We start from the raw sequence: 16451 nt of genomic DNA, 5'->3' as shown, positions 1-16451 counted from the left end.
AGACAATGTGCTCTGTGATTGATGTGACCAATGAAATATTTAAAATCAACTACATAGCAGTGTTGACTTAATTAATAATCACTCTACTTGGACCATTTTAGTGATGCCTGATTTGTAAACAAATACACAATTTTTTTAGTAATTTCTTTGCAAACTGGTTCACCTGTTCATGATGAACTGAATTGGTTTAACAACTCTGAATCAGTCAGAGAGGTTCTCTGGTTAACTTCATTCATTTAAGGAGTAACCTAACAGCATCCAGCAAATGTTATGATGGAAATCTTATGGCATAAAATGTCGTCCAACCAATCAATTCTTTTTTTTTTTTAACTTGCTTAATTAACTGAAAATTAATTGGTTGTACAACTTTTGGATCAGTCAAAGAGGTTCCTCTATTGATCTGGACCATTATTTTAAAGTGAAAAGCCTTTATTTTATTTATTTTTTTCAATTTAAAATAATGCTCCAGATCAACAGTAGTTCCTGCATAAAGACTAGATAATACTTGAGTAATTAGTGATGCATTTTATGACCACGTTTAGAGTAAATAAGATGTTTTCTCATGTTCAGACACATGTTAATGTTGTGATGATTAGTAATTAATTGGTAATTTTACATTATTTGTCTTAGGCTCATAAAGAACTAATAACTATCTCATTCAGTAATTATTGGTTACATACTAAGGAACTGTCTCAATCCTAAATTTGCTATTACTTTCTGATTAGTTAATCTTGTTTCCATATTAGTTATTTAATAATAGTTGTTGAAGTGTTAATGTAGTACTATACTCATTTGTCCTGCATTACTATTTGCATCCCTATATGATGGATCATCATTCTAAAGTGTGAAAGTGAAAGTGCATTTCATAAGAACACCTGATTTTTTTTTCAAGCAAACACTTGATGTAGCAAAGGAAAGCAAGAAGTTAAAACGAAGTTAAATAATGTCATATTTTCTTTTTCATTTAGATAACCACCAAGATTTTATGGTTTTCATGGTCATAATGTGGTTTGTGGTGAGCTGATGGCCCACATATCTAAGCTAAACCTTCTGGAAGGAATGGCATTTATCCACCTCCTCACTCTACAAATAGTCATGTGAGCACCAGCGAACCTGGTCGTGCCAGGCCTCGTACTGTGCACTGACCTACTCCTGCGGCCAACTCAGGAGCACGAGAGAACATTGGAATATTTGATTTCTAGTCAGGCGGCCAAGGACTACTTACACTGTCCTTCAATAACGATTACTCAGTCTGTGCCACATGGACCCCACCTCCAGCCCCTCACATCTCCAGCACAGATGTGTAGAGATTGCCACAAACAGTGCCCTCAACTGTGATAGATTTTCACAAACAGCCTTCCTGGTGTTTGGCTAAGCACTGTTTGGGCAGATGTCAAGAAGCATAATTTCATTGGAAAGTTCAGCCCATACCTGCTGCCGACTGGGTTCTGAGCAGTGTTAGCACCCTGGGGTGAAGCAGGGCTCTGAGACAGGCACTGAACTCCACTCAGTAATGAGCAGCTATAGTTCTGACCACCACTCTTGCTTTTAACTATAGCCATGGTTTGCTTAGTCAAAGCTGACAATATATTGCAAAACACCCTAAATCAAGGTGTGTCTGTCTGACAAGAGCTCTCATACAGCAGTGAACTATTATTCAAAACTCATGCTTATTTTTTTTATTCCCTTATGACAAAGTATTTTGAGAAGTCAAAATGTATGTTGTTTTCCCATTATTCCTTGCATAATTAAATGCTGTGCTTGCTGGGGGTGGGGGGCTTCAGGGGGTGCAACCTTTCAATCACACTTGTAATTCAATGAAAGCACGAGGTCTTCTAGTTGTACTCCTTTAGTAAACAAGTAAGGCTGGAATAATTCTCAAGGCAAATTAGCCCCACAGTTCATGCACAGTATGTATTTCTTGTTAAAAATTAATGAAGTTCTTGAATTCTATGGACATTAATAACACTCTCTATTAGCATCTCGGCACCCTTCCTCTTGTGTCTAGCTTGCCTGGTCTCCTCATAATAAGGAAACAAATGTAATTTAGTGCTACACATCAAATATTAAAACTGTATCTGTAAAATAAATAAGTAGAAAGACCAATATACAAATTTACAAAACACAGACATGGCATGGAATTGAAAATAAATGAGGGTTCATCTGACATACTTAAAAAAACGATGTACAATGAGGCAAAAACTGCTCGGGGATATTTTTGATCAAATTATTAATGACTATTTATCTATTATTTATGAAGCCGAGAGTTAACTATTTATCTGAAATGAATGCATACAGCATTGGTTTCCGTAGCTCAGCACTAAGGCTGTTTTTCTTTCGCAATAAGTAGCCGTCAGCTGTTATATGGAGGCTGGAGTTCTGCTGCTCATGACTGTGTAAATGTCAATATCTCAAAAGGTGATTTTACGGTTCATTCAAGCACTGATAAGAAATCATTAGACTTTTTAAGGTTATCGACAGTTTCCAAGAGGCATTTTATGCATAAAAAAGCATTTTTTTGCAGTTCATTAGTTTTGTGCATCTTAAATTGACTCGTCAGGACACTTTTTGCATGGGTCAGCAAGCACATCACAGTGAAACCACATTACTTTTTAATGACCGTGCCACAGTTATAATATCCTGTTTTATTCATTTTTTTTTTTTTTTGTGTGTGTGTGTTCCTCGACAGCTCAGAAAGTTTGCAGTTTTGTTTTTGAAACATAATTTAGAATATAAGTTTAATTCAAAACATCCTAAGCCTATTAGGATTAGGGTTAAAATTGCCTGGGCTTTCACTGTGATCTTTTGACTGTCTATATCTACCTTTTACCATTTAAAAACTGATGTGTTAAAGCACTTAACCCCACGCTTCTTCGTATGGCACTCATCAGATGAGTTTTTTTAGGGTAAAAGCTGTTTCTGGAGGGCACACTTTGTAGAATTCTTCCCTCTGTCCCTCCATCTTCCCCCTCACCCCCCAGCCCTGACATCCTCCGTCTGAAATGCACTAGGTGTTAACACTACAGAGGCGAGAGGAGTCGAATAAAAAAAAAATCCTGCAGGTGCCCTATGGGCACCTTTCAAATTAAGCGTCTGGCTGCTGTGTCTTATGTGCAGTTTTGAAACATTAACAAGACCTTTGAGAGAAGGGAATGGGGAGAGAGAAGGGTGAGGAGTAGAGTGTAGAACATAGCATGACAGTCTTTAATGATTTATTGAACAGATACAAATTATTTTGGCCCTGGACTCTACTGTTTGGTGAAAGTCAATGAGAAGACAAGCCAGGGCATGCCATGGGCATTCAGCGGGGCTGAGAGAGGCATTGTGTTATAAAGAAAGAGAAAAAGAGCACAGGAGATTGATAAAGAAAGATGAGGTTGACAGACTAAGACCCAGAAAAATTTACTCTAGCTCTATTTGTATGCCACATGCACTGTTTTGTAATGAAGGAGGAGACAAGTAAAGTACTTATACATGTGTCTCACAGACCCAATATGTTAACTTCAAGGTTAGGCATCTGTCCAACCTGTAATTTTGTATTCCAAAAGCAAATGAACATATTTGGACACTTCTACACAGAAAATGTTTTGCTTGAAAAGTGTTTTTATCTTCCTTGAAAATAAATTATGTTTGGTTTGATATTTTGTTATAGGCTACAATACATTTTAAATATGACTTATGTCTGAATACAATTTTGGTATCAAATTTAGATCTTTTGTGTAATTAATCAAAATTTCCTATAATTTCTTGTCAAACTTGTCATATAAGCAGGATTACTGTTTCAAAGTCTATCATATAAGTCCATGGCTGTGTGTCCGGATAACGTTGTTTCTTAGCGCGCTATGAAAGGTATAACTTAACGTATACCATTTCTGGGCGTGTTCCCCGAACCATACCTTGGAAAGTTGCTTAAGATATACCTTCTTACGTGCAAAGTTACCAGGTGCTGCCCATGGTGGTGGTGCTGAATCTGTTGACATCGATGGCTCGAAAATCAATTATTCACTTGTGCAGGGGCTGCTTAATTGCGTTATGTGAGAAAGCAGTATTCTTTATAAAAGAAACACTTTAGAAATAGTTGAAATTGCATTTATTAGGATTAATGGGGTATTATAAAAAATTATCCAAACTATAGCCACCCTACATATTTTAAAATTGTATCATATTGCTGCCACAATAACGGCCTATTTCAAATGTTTACGTGCTCTCTTATTTCTCAATTTTTTCGCTGAGGTGGAGCTGTGATGAAATATTCTTCTTGTAAATACTTTCCAGCATTTCAGTAATACAATTGTACATCCTACGTACGGTGCTCGGCAGTGATCTAAAAATATTTTAACAGTGAAGTTTGAAGTGATCTCTTCTTGTAAACTTAGAGATGTGGATTCGGACGGCAATTAAATTACTAACACGCACACGACCTTGGTGTTTGTCAAAAAAAAACAGTAGGTAATTTGGCCGGGGATTTTTACGCGTGTGTTGGGAGAAAAACACTGACATTATGGATTCAGACGGCAATAAAATCACCAACTAACCACTGTAAATGTTGAAAATACTGTACGATCCTATGAGAAACATTAGCGTCTGAATAGGGCTTAACTGTACAGTATGCTTTCAACTGGCCTTTGAAAGCGCTCCGCGGACGGCGCTGTCTTTTAGCACAACTATTCACTGTAGCGTTGCCATAGTTTGAGCAAACTGCCCACCACAATCATTCCCTTTAAATAGACTCTAAAGCCTTTACTGCCTAATGGTTTGCCAGCTGATGTACCTTTGGATAATTTAATTAAAAAGCTAACAACAATCAATGTAATGACAATTTTATTCTTTACATGAAAACACTTGAATTGAACACTGGGTGTATTAACGTCACAATTATATTAGTATAAACTGAGATGTAAAGATTTTTTTTTGCAGTGGTGGCCACCTGTTAACAGTGATAAGGTAAAACTAAGAGTGGTCCAGACCAACCTTTCGAGCCTATGAATTACAGAAGGTATACTTAACTAAGAACGTTTTGGGAAACACATTAACGATAAGGTACAGCTTAAGGTATAACTTAAGAACGACGCGGCGTTAAGACAGTTTCGGGAAATCCATCCAATGTCAGTCAGGAGGATTTTTCCAAATGTGCTGCAGTGCTGAATTTCATTAATTTGTTTGAGGAAGGCAAGTCGATTTGCAGAGCCCGCTTGGGCTCATTGGTAAATCTTGCCACCAGTTTAGCGTGGATGACCACTTGAGATCTGCTGAGGCCGGACGCTTCGGCAGCGTTAAATATTTTCTTTGAAATGAATAAGTGCACTTTAAGCTCTCTGTGGTATGTTAACCCCAGTAAGCACTTTTCAGAGCCGCTGATGATGGACGAAAGGCTCTGAATAATTTGTGCATCTAATTTGCGCTGATGGAGTAATGGAGATGTTCTCTCACTGCACAGACAAGCCACACTCTAATCGTCAACCCAAGATTTCAAGTGACACATAACCTTTGTCTTATTGGTAGCATTTGGAGTTTATTGGCTCAATTTATATGCAATTAATTGAAAAACCCACCCAACCATTAAACTTACTTACTGTACTTACATGTTGGCATATGAAGCCTCGTTTACATCTTCAGCAATTTTCATATGTCACCATACATTACTGTACTGATTAGTCACTAGTAGATGTCCCTAGACATGGTCCTGGTTGTTAGACCTGGTTGCTCTATGAATATCAGTACAATTATGTTGTTTTGACACCATGTCAACAAATCAGTTTTTATGCCTATCAATAAAAACACAGGAGATGGGAATGCTTTGCAACTGCAACTAAATGGCTAATGTTGGCTTGAGAAGCCTGAACCTCAAGCTGAGAACTCGGGTTGCCTTGTGCAGAGATGCGGCATATGTCAGCTGCCCACTAGATTATTGCTCCTACAAAACAGCTCATTTTTATCAGTTTTTATTTATGGGTCATTATATTTCTTACAAATTTCTGCTCGTTCTAAATCAGATAAAGGTAAATAGCACAGTAAGATTACATTTATTTGAATGCATTACTGAAAAAGTGATTGTGTGTGTGAATTAGTCCTACCTGTGCAGAATCTCTAATAGTGAAGCTGTGGGTTTTAGTTACTTTAAAAAAAAAAAAAAATTAACCCGAAAGAGCTGTATGCTAGAACATTTCAGTTTTAAGCTATTGTATTAATAAATCACAGAACAGCATTGACAGTAAGTTTCTGAACTCCTAAATGTTTCTGTGTGCGCACAATCTGTGAACTACTGTCTGCATGTGTACGTTACAATGTATTGGTGCATTAGTTTAGAACTGCGATTAACTTACCTGTACATATTAGTACATTAAGTCAGAACGGTCTGAAGGCCCTCTGCAAGGTGGCCATGTTTTTAGTGTCAGAATCACATGATGAGTGACTAGTCAACATCAAGCTTAAAGCATCATGGCAGAGCATTAAAGTCAACTAGTCTGTGCAGCTACTACTGGACATGGCCACATCTTGCCACAGATGGTTACTAGAACTCATTGAAAATAAATGGGACGCTTAGTCACTGCAATTTGCTTGTGGTGTGAACAGGGTTTGAAACCAAAAAATGGCACTTACAACAGCAGAACAGTACATACATCCCCATATAAAATAATAGTGTCCTGTCCTTTTGTATGCAAACAAGCTGAAGTACATGTCTAAAAGCAGCAATCTGGTTGGCCAAACATATTGATTTCATAATGCAATAATTTACCAAGTCCATAAATAGATGCCAGAAATGCACGTTGACAGCTTCTTTGTCTAAGTCAGGAGCTTAGCTGCCATCATATAAGGGTCAAGATTTAGGATGTGTGTGATTCCCTGACCTTGTTATATTAAATCTGACGACTGTCACCCGATGTGCGTGATGTGTATGGGAGTGGAGCATGCTAGGTCAGTCCTCCAGAGGGCTGTCAGCACTGTGAAAAATTCAGCGTTCACAAGCTCCGATTGAGTTAGTAGGAGATTTTTAGATGGATAATTCCCTATCCTGCTGACTCAGAGGACCCCGTTCTAGATCTCGAATTCATACATTCTGCGTCTGATCCTGAGAAATTGAATGCAGATAAGCATCGTCAGAACAGCTTCCTCAGTCTGCCGCTTTTTAGGAGCAGCTTGAGGTTGTTACTCGTGCGGTGGCCAAAGTAAATTTAGATTGGCCAGATGAGAGCCAAGTGATTGTTCACTCGTAGTTAGAAGATTACTTTCTCACATCTTCGTGAGTGCAACCTTCCCACCACCATCTCCCGTTCTTCCCTGATCTCCACACTGAGGTGTCGAAGCCAGGCTGATCTGCTCAAACATCTGGACCACGGTGAGGAGCGAAATCTGTGGCTCATCCTAATGGGTATTTAAGAAAGAGATAAGGCCTTTCTCCATGACGCCCCAATTTCGCCCTCCGGCCTGTTCGGCAACACAGTAAATACAGTGGTTGATAAGTATCAGGAAGTGACACATCAATCGGCAGGATTTAAGGACTAAATCCCTTTGCGGGTTCAAGAGCCGGCAGCCTCCTACAGCCTTGCCCAACCTGGGTCTAGCTCAAAGAAAAACAAAAGAGAGAGCCTTTCGAGCCCCCAGACATTAAAGAAAGGGGGGGCATGATACCCGCACAGACAAGGCTGCCTAGGGTGGGGGGACTGGCCTGAAGGACTTCATCTCCGCTAGAGCAGCCAAGAAAAAGCTTTTTATTCCGCCACCATCAGTGATTTGGGAGGTAGAGGCACCCAACGGGCCATTCACCCCATCTTTGCTCAAGTAGTTCCTGATAGTTTGCTGATTCAGAACCTTGAGCAAACCGAAATGATAGAAAAATGTCAGAATTTGAGGTACAGACATCCTGTCAAGACAGTAGCTTAGGCCCGGGGAATGGCAACTCAATCCACAAGTAGCGGAGTCCACATGTCCACTCTGGTTTACCCTCACACCTCCAGCTCGCCATGGTACAGGAGTGGCCGAGGCTGCATCTGTATGCCTTTCCTCCGATAGCTCTGCTCCCAGCAGTCCACAAGTTCAAACATACAATTAATCAGATAGAGTAAAGGAGTATGCGTATTTGGCATGCTGTCTGAGGAGAGGGGCTCCAAGCTTAATATTTTGGCCCGGACCCAGAGTACTCCCCCGTATTCCTGGCTGTGGTAGGAACTAGACAAGAGTGAGGAGTCGGGGTGGTGAGGGATGCTGAAAACTTCCGAGCAACATAGGTGAGTCGACTGCGTATATACTATATAGGCCTTCTCTCATGCTGATTGGATAAATGTGTTAATTGCTGATTGGAATAACTTAATGATTTGATAGATCATTTGAACATGTTCCTCCCAAACTTTGTTAATGAAATATCATTTCTAGCAAGGGTTTGCCTTTGACAGAGTTCATCTTCTTCGAGTGACTTCATTCTGGCCAGCCAGAGTGTGGTTTGCGGACTTAGTATCTCTCCTGGACGGCCTCCCATGGGAGACCCCCATCCAGGGAGATCTTCTCTTTCAAGTGAGAGGGACGATACTTCATCCCTGGCCAGTGATGGAAACACTGGGTCTGGCGCCTGAGCTCATAGATTATGGTCTATTGGCTGAGGTCAAAGAAACAATTCTTAATGCTAGAGCTCCTTCTAACAGAAAATTGGATTCCCTGAAATGTCAACTGTTCTCAACATGGTGTAGAGATTGTGATGTAAACTCAGTTAACTGCCCTGTTTGTTCAGTACTAGAGTTCCTTCAAAAACATCTTGCAATGGGGCAGGCTTCTTCCACCTTAGGCCTATGATATATGACATACTGTATGTGGCTGCTATCTCCCCTAATCACTTACCTGTGGATGTAACCTTGATTGGGAGGCATCCCTTGGTGCCTCGGTTCCTTCTAGGGGCCAGACAGCTGAGGTCTATCTGCCGATCACGAGTTCTATCCTGGGACCTCGGTTTTAGGAGCCTTGATAGAAGTCCATTTTTCTAGCCTTTAGAGTCAGTTTCAGAGAAAACGTTGACTCTTAATTTAGCTTTGTTGTTGACGTTAACATCAAATAGTAAAGAGAGTAGGATCTCAAAATCTCAAGTTCCTTCTTCGGCTCCTCAGCCTGTTGTGTTGCAAGCTTTCTGTCCTCTGCCCCATGAAACACCGGAACAAGAAAGCCTTAATTTTTTATGCCCAGTCCGTGCTTTGAGGATTTATTTTCTCCACTAGGAGTGTATCTTCCAGAGCTCTTGTGAGGGGTGCACCTTAACAAAATATATGTGTTGTGCCAGGTTGGTCCTCTCCTTACACTTTCATCATGTTTTACACCTTAGACACGGATTCAACCCCAGGAGCCCATATCCTTCAGGGTTAACAAGAGTCTGTGCTTATGCACAGCCTTGTGGGCAGACGTTGTAATTAAGTCATGACATGGCGTTGAGTTCCACTCGAAAGGGAACGTCTCAGGCTACGTATGTTACCCGGTTCCCTGAGAGGGTAACAAGACGCCACATCTTGTTGCCACTCCCTGGCTAAGCCTGAGCATTTTCTTCAGACAATTGCATCTGTGGACAAACATTTCTGGCATCTATTTATGGACCCAGTGACGCACTGCTTTGTTGTGACATCCATATGTTTGGTAAATCAAATTGGTATGTTTAGACATATGCTTCAGATATAGTGTCCTCGCCTCTCAGGGAACAGTTTTGTAAAGATCTGTGGATTTTTTAACACAAAAAAAATCACTAACCAAATTATTTTGCAGAGTTTTTTATTTAAAATATTCTAGTTGTATATGACACACATTTAATAAAATGATAAACATATTCAATCAACAACTGCAAATTATGATCAAATGGATAATAAGATAATTCACACTGCACAGTTTTTACTAGTATATCACGCTGTGGCACTTCCACTCTATTGAACAGCAAGTCTTTCTGCACTGTATACCTGCACAGCTTTTACTATCTATCTACATGAAGTTTAATAAAGTACAAATGTTGATCTAACCTCATTCTCACTGGCTTGCTCTACCCTTTTACCATTTACACTGATGAGTAGAATGTGACTAGACAGACAGGCTACTTGGTTAATTAAGAGGTTAGATAAAGAAACTCTCTGCTAATATTAACCTTTGTCATGGGAATGTTCTTATCATCTATGCATGATTAATTTGCATGGTACAACAATTAGCATAATTCACCATGACACATTCATCACACTAAAGTATTTAACATAATATGATACCTGTGCTTAAAAAAAAAAAAAAACTACTCCAGACAAAATGTAAAAGGTTGGAGGAGGTCGTATAGATCAAGAACTTTGACAAATAAAATAATAGTGTTGTATTAGCAATTAAAACACATAAATCATAAGAAGTATAAATCATTTTAGTTTATAAGTCACCAGGGACAAACACCAGCTAAATGAGCTGTGAGCAGGCAAGCAGTCCCACAGCACTAGTTACCACTTTCAAATGACAGGAGCTAAAAATTAAAGACTGCTTCAAGTCACACCACACAATTTGCAACCAAGCTTCTTTGAAGCATAATAAGGCAGAAAACTCAAAATATCTATGCTGTCTGAATCTCTTTGCTCAGCTTGTTGTGTAGTTCCTCAGTCTAACCACTATGATACATGGACTTGATGTCTCTTATACAGGCTCATCAAATCACTCTTATTTCTCTGAAGACATTCTTTGTTTGAATCATTACCCCTGTGAAAAATAAAAAAATAAATAAATTAGATAAATTAGACCTAATTTGATTAAGATGCAGTCTGCTTAGTCAGTTGTTTATTAATAATAATAATAATAATAATAAAACATCCAGGGAATGACAAAATAGTACAAAAATATTTTTTTCATCTTTTTTTCCTAAGTTAAAATTAAAGTTACGAATATTTTGTATTCCCAATTTAAAAAAAAAAATGTTGTTTATATGTCTATGTGGTGTTTTTATTATGATTTAAGACAAACCATGTGCAAATTCATCAGTCAACACAATTGCTGAGTATTTTCTCCTTAAAATTGCAGTTTACCAAAGACAGTCTCAATAACACGGTTTGAAATTGCCCTTGTTCTCTACATCACAAACATGTTGTAACCAATCCCGTCAACGTGCGGGATTTAGCACATCATTAACTAGGCTGCAAAGCAGGGGGGTCTCAAGAGAAGCCAGGTTATCCCTATTAAAATTGTTCTAAAGACAATTTCTGAATTTTTAATTGATTAATTGCCTAATACATATGACTGTTACTTGGGATGTGCATGAGTAGCCTATACTCAGAAGTGCCATCAATGATTAACTATGTAAACAATGACCGGTTGATTGTGATTATGCTTGACATGACTTTTTGTTGAATTCAAAATTCAGTAACAACTCAAGTCAAATAGGAACTTGGTTTTTAATTTTATGATTACGACATGATTTACAAATAAGTGTAATTTGGTGTGGAAAAGCATAAAACCGCCTACATTTTCCTTAGGTCTGAGAAGATAATCAATCAGCAAATTTATGTTTAGCCAGGGTGCAGTATGCTTCTGAATGAAAGGAGAACCCATGATTAAATTTAAGTGTAGAGAGAAAAAAGTATCCATAGTAGCAATCAGGCAGACATTTTTAATAGAGATTCTGGGGATGAAAATGTAAGGCCAGCTTATGAAATTTTAATTTGGCTTTTAAGAAAAGGCTGAAAGGAGGTATTATTAGCTAAATTTAAAAGCAGCTTTTGTTGGAAATGAGTGGTCCATTTAATAACTCAACTCAAAGTAGGGTGCATTTCCAGCTGAGTGATTTGTAAACACTAAGCAGCCGGTTAACGGCAGAACTGTAGTATTATTGCTGTGTTGTTGCAAATAGCAACTACCCACACATTTTTATGAGGGATATATCATTATTCTTTACTGTACAAATGTCATAGAGGTGTTTCACAGATTAACACAGAGATCGTGTACACAATGATAAATCCCAAAATAGTGCAGTTGAAATTAGTTTCCATGTCATAAAGTGCTCAACTTAAGAGCGAAAGAATATTCCCTCTCACTGTTTCACCTCTCTCCTCCACACCTCCTTAATTAGCACAAAGGGATATCCATGAAAGCTTACTCTGAATTAACCAAGACATATGAATAAAATATGTTTCAGCCTTCTGATGTCTCTAACCATTTTTTTTCTTTAAATCTACCTTACTAACGAATGAACATCAAAAAGAGGAATAAAGGTTGGAAAGACGAGGAGGGGGAAGAGTGTGACTCTTGAAGTGATTTTTTTGGATTGCCATTATATAAGAAATCAGCCTTTTTCCTTCTTGTTCATAGTGCACGTCTCACTCTTACAGTGGTTGTTCGGACACCTGATGTGGATTCGAGCCTAGTCTCAGATAAAGGGTGTGTCTGCGTGCCAAAAAAAAACACACAAAAAAAAAAAACTGTCTGTCTGCTCATTTGTAAGAGAAGCAGCCAAGATAAGTTGGGCGAAAGAAAAGGGCTGCTTGTCATCAACAGATTTATGGAGAAAGATATATTCTCACAAGACAGTGAGGAAAGTGGTACCATTTGTCAGATAAAAGTTTCTTCTTTTCTCAAACCTCAATGGAGATATGATCTGTGCTTTGGAGATGTGGAATAGATTGGAGTGGGGTGCTGGGGGTTGTCTGCCTCATTTTATAAAGAAGATTTTTTAAGGAATGGTTATAGTTTCACAGACATTTTTGCATTTTTGTTTATTTTGAATTCTGTCTATAATAATAATAATTATAAATAGTCTGATTTAGGGGCCTGTGAAGATACTGAATGTATAGTGAATCACATGAAGTCTGTTTGCTCTGTTTACAACACAACGGGGTGCTTTGTGCTTCATGCACTTGACTTTATTGATTTTTCCTTACGCTGGCAAAAAGAACAGTAATTATGAACCTGGAACGGCTCATTGATTTGACTCGCCATTGGAGATTTCACACTGACAAATCATTAGCTTCCTTTTTCAGGGTTCCACCAGTTTGCGTTTTTTAACTTGCTTAACTGAACTCAACAATTATACTGAAGACAATATGGGTAGAAGTGGGGAGACAACGTTTATCCATTTTCTTGACGTTGCAAATAAGAAATAATGATGTTTGCTTTTGAAATAAATGCCATTCCAGTACATTCTTAATGATTTCGGTAGAAAGTGTGTGATGAAGAAAAACAAATGACAGCAACATATAAGGCGGAACCTCTAATGTGAGCAGCTTTTTCATTACAAAGAAGCACCAGTGAGGGGAAACACAGAGAGAGATGGTTGCCACCATTTCAATGGAAACAAACATTGCTTTGGGCCTCTTTGTAAACAGTACACAGCTGCTATTTCGAGTGATGGGAGCTCCACCTTGTCACAACAATTCCTTAAAAGAGGAACAGTTTAATGTCAACAATATTTTCTCCATCTGCCTGTTCATGAAAACCCTGCGGATCCACCAGGGAAAAGCTTCCTCTCACACAGCCGGGGAGGTGCGGAATCCAGATTTCGTGAAGAGCGCATCATATTACATCAACTGTGGAAGATGCGCTAGCGCAACACTCAATGGTCCCTAACCTTGGAAGAAATCCATTTGCCTAATCGATAGTTATAGATATTCTCAATAAAATTCTGAGAGGGAATGTATAAAGGCATTACAGGACTTGGATTAAAGGAATAGTTCACCAAAAGCAAAGATAGACCTACACGTCATTCCAAACCTGTATGCATGAAACACACAAGGAAAAAAGGCTTTTTTTTTTTCTTTTCTTTTTTGACCCCTTTATCATCTTCAAAAAGAAGAAAGAAATTCATACATATTTGAAATAACGATTTTTTTTTTTTTCTGGGAGGGTGGGGGATAAGAACTATGAGAACTTTATATACAAGCAGCATACAATATAGACAATTCACTTCAATACTGTATTTATGATATTAGAGGAGGCTTGTTACTTTGACTTTTCTTTCACAATACAATAGTTGCAATAAAGTGCATAATTCAGTGCCTGACTGACACTATGATTTCTCCCAGGTGTTAACTCAATCAGGAAGCTGGTCTTTTTATTAAGAGGCCTCACCTCTGTTCCAATTTACAATGATCATGAATTATTTCCTCCCCTATAACTCTCCTACTGACAGCTTCACACAGACAAAACAATCCCAATTAAGGTTTCCAAGAGCAGAGTGTCAGTCTCTAATTGGATTAGATTACAAACTTGATTGGGACCAATTAGCATGCCATGGCCTCACCTTTTGAAAAAGGAAAAGGTAATTTATCCTAATGGAGACGTTTGCCAAGGTGTATATTAGGAGTTTTACTGCAGTCACTGAATCAGATGGCCTGGCCCCAGGCTCTGTGAGTTAAGCAGGCTTATAAATAGACTGGCTGTTAACACACGCGACAGGAACGGAGAATGAATTTGGCGCCGAAGCGTTTCCTTCTGCAATCAGGATTCTGTGGGGGAGCTGACACTTCACATTTAGATTGCATAGAAGTAAAGCCTCTGGTAACAGGTGTGACCTACAGTAAGCTTGACTAATGCTCACCACTGCTCTGTCCTGGCTGGCTTTATTGGAAAATCACCATAAAGGTAATTTGCAGGTAGCAAATGTAGTCTGCCTTACATTAAGACCATAGAAATGAAGAAGAGCCTGGTGCTTTGCATGACACTCATTTCCACCATTTTGATTCCTTATTTTCTCCTTTTTAGATTAACGCCCACCACAGCCTACTAGAAATGGCAAGACAAAAAAAAAAAAAAATGGCATCAAAACTTGCAGATGCAGCCAGAACTTCAGAAGAAATTGGGTAAGAATGAAAGGTTAACTATATTTGTTTTCTCAGGCGCTGTAATTACCTTTCAACTGTAAAGCTCAAATCACAGCCACCTTGCAAAGTGTTTAATTTCTATTACTGACTGATGGCTTCTTTAAAGTTCCTTGGCAGCTCATATATAAACAATCAAATAAATTAATTACTTGCATTTTTCCCATGCTTCACTTTCACAAAGCGAGAAGAGTGTTCAGAAATGAAAACAGAGCAGGGGAGGTTTACAGGAAATCCCAGACATTTAATTGGACTTTGTGTGTGTCTTTGTTTATGGCTCCCTCTACCAGTAAAAATGACTTGTGAAATTAAAGTGAAATGCTTTGATCAGTGATAGCATTTGAATGGGGGGGAGGGTTTAAATATTTAAAATTCATCTGCAGCGTCACACTTTGATCCGCTGGCTGATTAATGAGGTTTGTTATTGAAAATATACTAAACGAATCTCAGAATGCCTGCCCACTGTACTTGCAAGTTGTCTCACTGAGCAAGGGGGAAAATTACGACTTTTTTTTCTTTTTTTTTTTAAAGTAAAGGGTAAACTGTTTGTTGGAGTTATCTTTTGTTTTCTCCTCCTCTTTTCGAAGAATGAGACAGAAACAAATAGTGTTTTCTTCTTTATGATGTAGTGTACTATTCATGCTTCATTGTTTCTTGTGAATAGTAATATAGTGACAGTTTCTACTAGCTGTGTTGCAATATCTGTTTGTATCATTGTGTCCAAGTGCTGTTTTTTATATTTATTTACTTTTGGTTCTTTCTCTCTCTATTTATCAATTTAGTTTTTTTTTTTTTTTTTTTTTTTTTTTTCACTTTCTCAGATGCAGATACAGGTCCATTGTCCTCTCAATCATCATCATCCACTGACATCAACCTTTTATCACCAGGTTGTCCGGCTAACTGACCGAGATAAGAATCAATAAAACCGCACGCCAGACCACCCAATAAAGAACTCTTGTTTAAAGACCTATCACTTTGCTAATATTTATCTTGAGTATTTTTAATAATCTCTATCTCTCTAGCTTTTGTCTGTGTTGCTTGAGTATATGTTTAGTTTCTTTCTGTACATCTGTTCCCCCTTTTCATGTTGTACAAAAGTATTTAGTTATTGTATTTTAATGTTTTTATCGTTGTGTTTTAAGGCCAGAAAGAAGTGGACTGGTAAGAAAGTCACGTGACACAAATTTCAACATGTAGGTACGATACTGTATCTGACGAATATACAATATTTACACTATCACAGATTATATATATATATATATACCTGAACACTTTGTAAATCAGCTAAAATAAACTGTTAATAGATTTTTGTATTTATCCGTGTTAGTTGTCTCTTTGTTGCAGCAAACTAATTATTTTATATATATATATATATATATATATATATATATATATATATATATATATATATATATATATATATATATATATATATATATATACCCCTTATGTAACATTAGAAACAGTGTTCAAACTTCAAGTTTTTTAATTTTAATTTTAATTTATTTTATTTTTATTTTTTTCTAAATAAGGCTGTGTCTCCCCATTAAGAACTGCAATTGAAATTCAATTCACATTAAAAAACACAACCCTATAAAAACCTGAGAAAGTTTATTATTTTGTGGAAAATGTAAAACTATATTAGTCTGAAGGCAT

The 16451-nt window shown here is 37.9% G+C and overlaps 1 protein-coding gene and 1 long non-coding RNA gene across 3 annotated transcripts in view; one reads left to right on the top strand and one right to left on the bottom strand.

Annotated features, from left to right (window-relative positions):
- znf326 (zinc finger protein 326) overlaps positions 1 to 16451 on the bottom strand; it is a 355597-nt gene that overhangs the window by 125144 nt on the left and 214002 nt on the right. The window lies entirely within an intron of this gene.
- LOC307166035 lies at positions 14185 to 15724 on the top strand. The gene is made up of 3 exons (XR_013822573.1): positions 14185 to 14559; positions 14680 to 14777; positions 15617 to 15724. It is a non-coding gene; the product is annotated as an uncharacterized lncRNA (long non-coding RNA).

The sequence above is a fragment of the Squalius cephalus genome (genome assembly GCF_949319135.1).
Source record: "Squalius cephalus genome assembly, chromosome: 10".
In the NCBI taxonomy this organism is placed as follows: domain Eukaryota; kingdom Metazoa; phylum Chordata; class Actinopteri; order Cypriniformes; family Leuciscidae; genus Squalius; species Squalius cephalus.
This window is presented reverse-complemented; position numbering and strand designations above follow the sequence as displayed.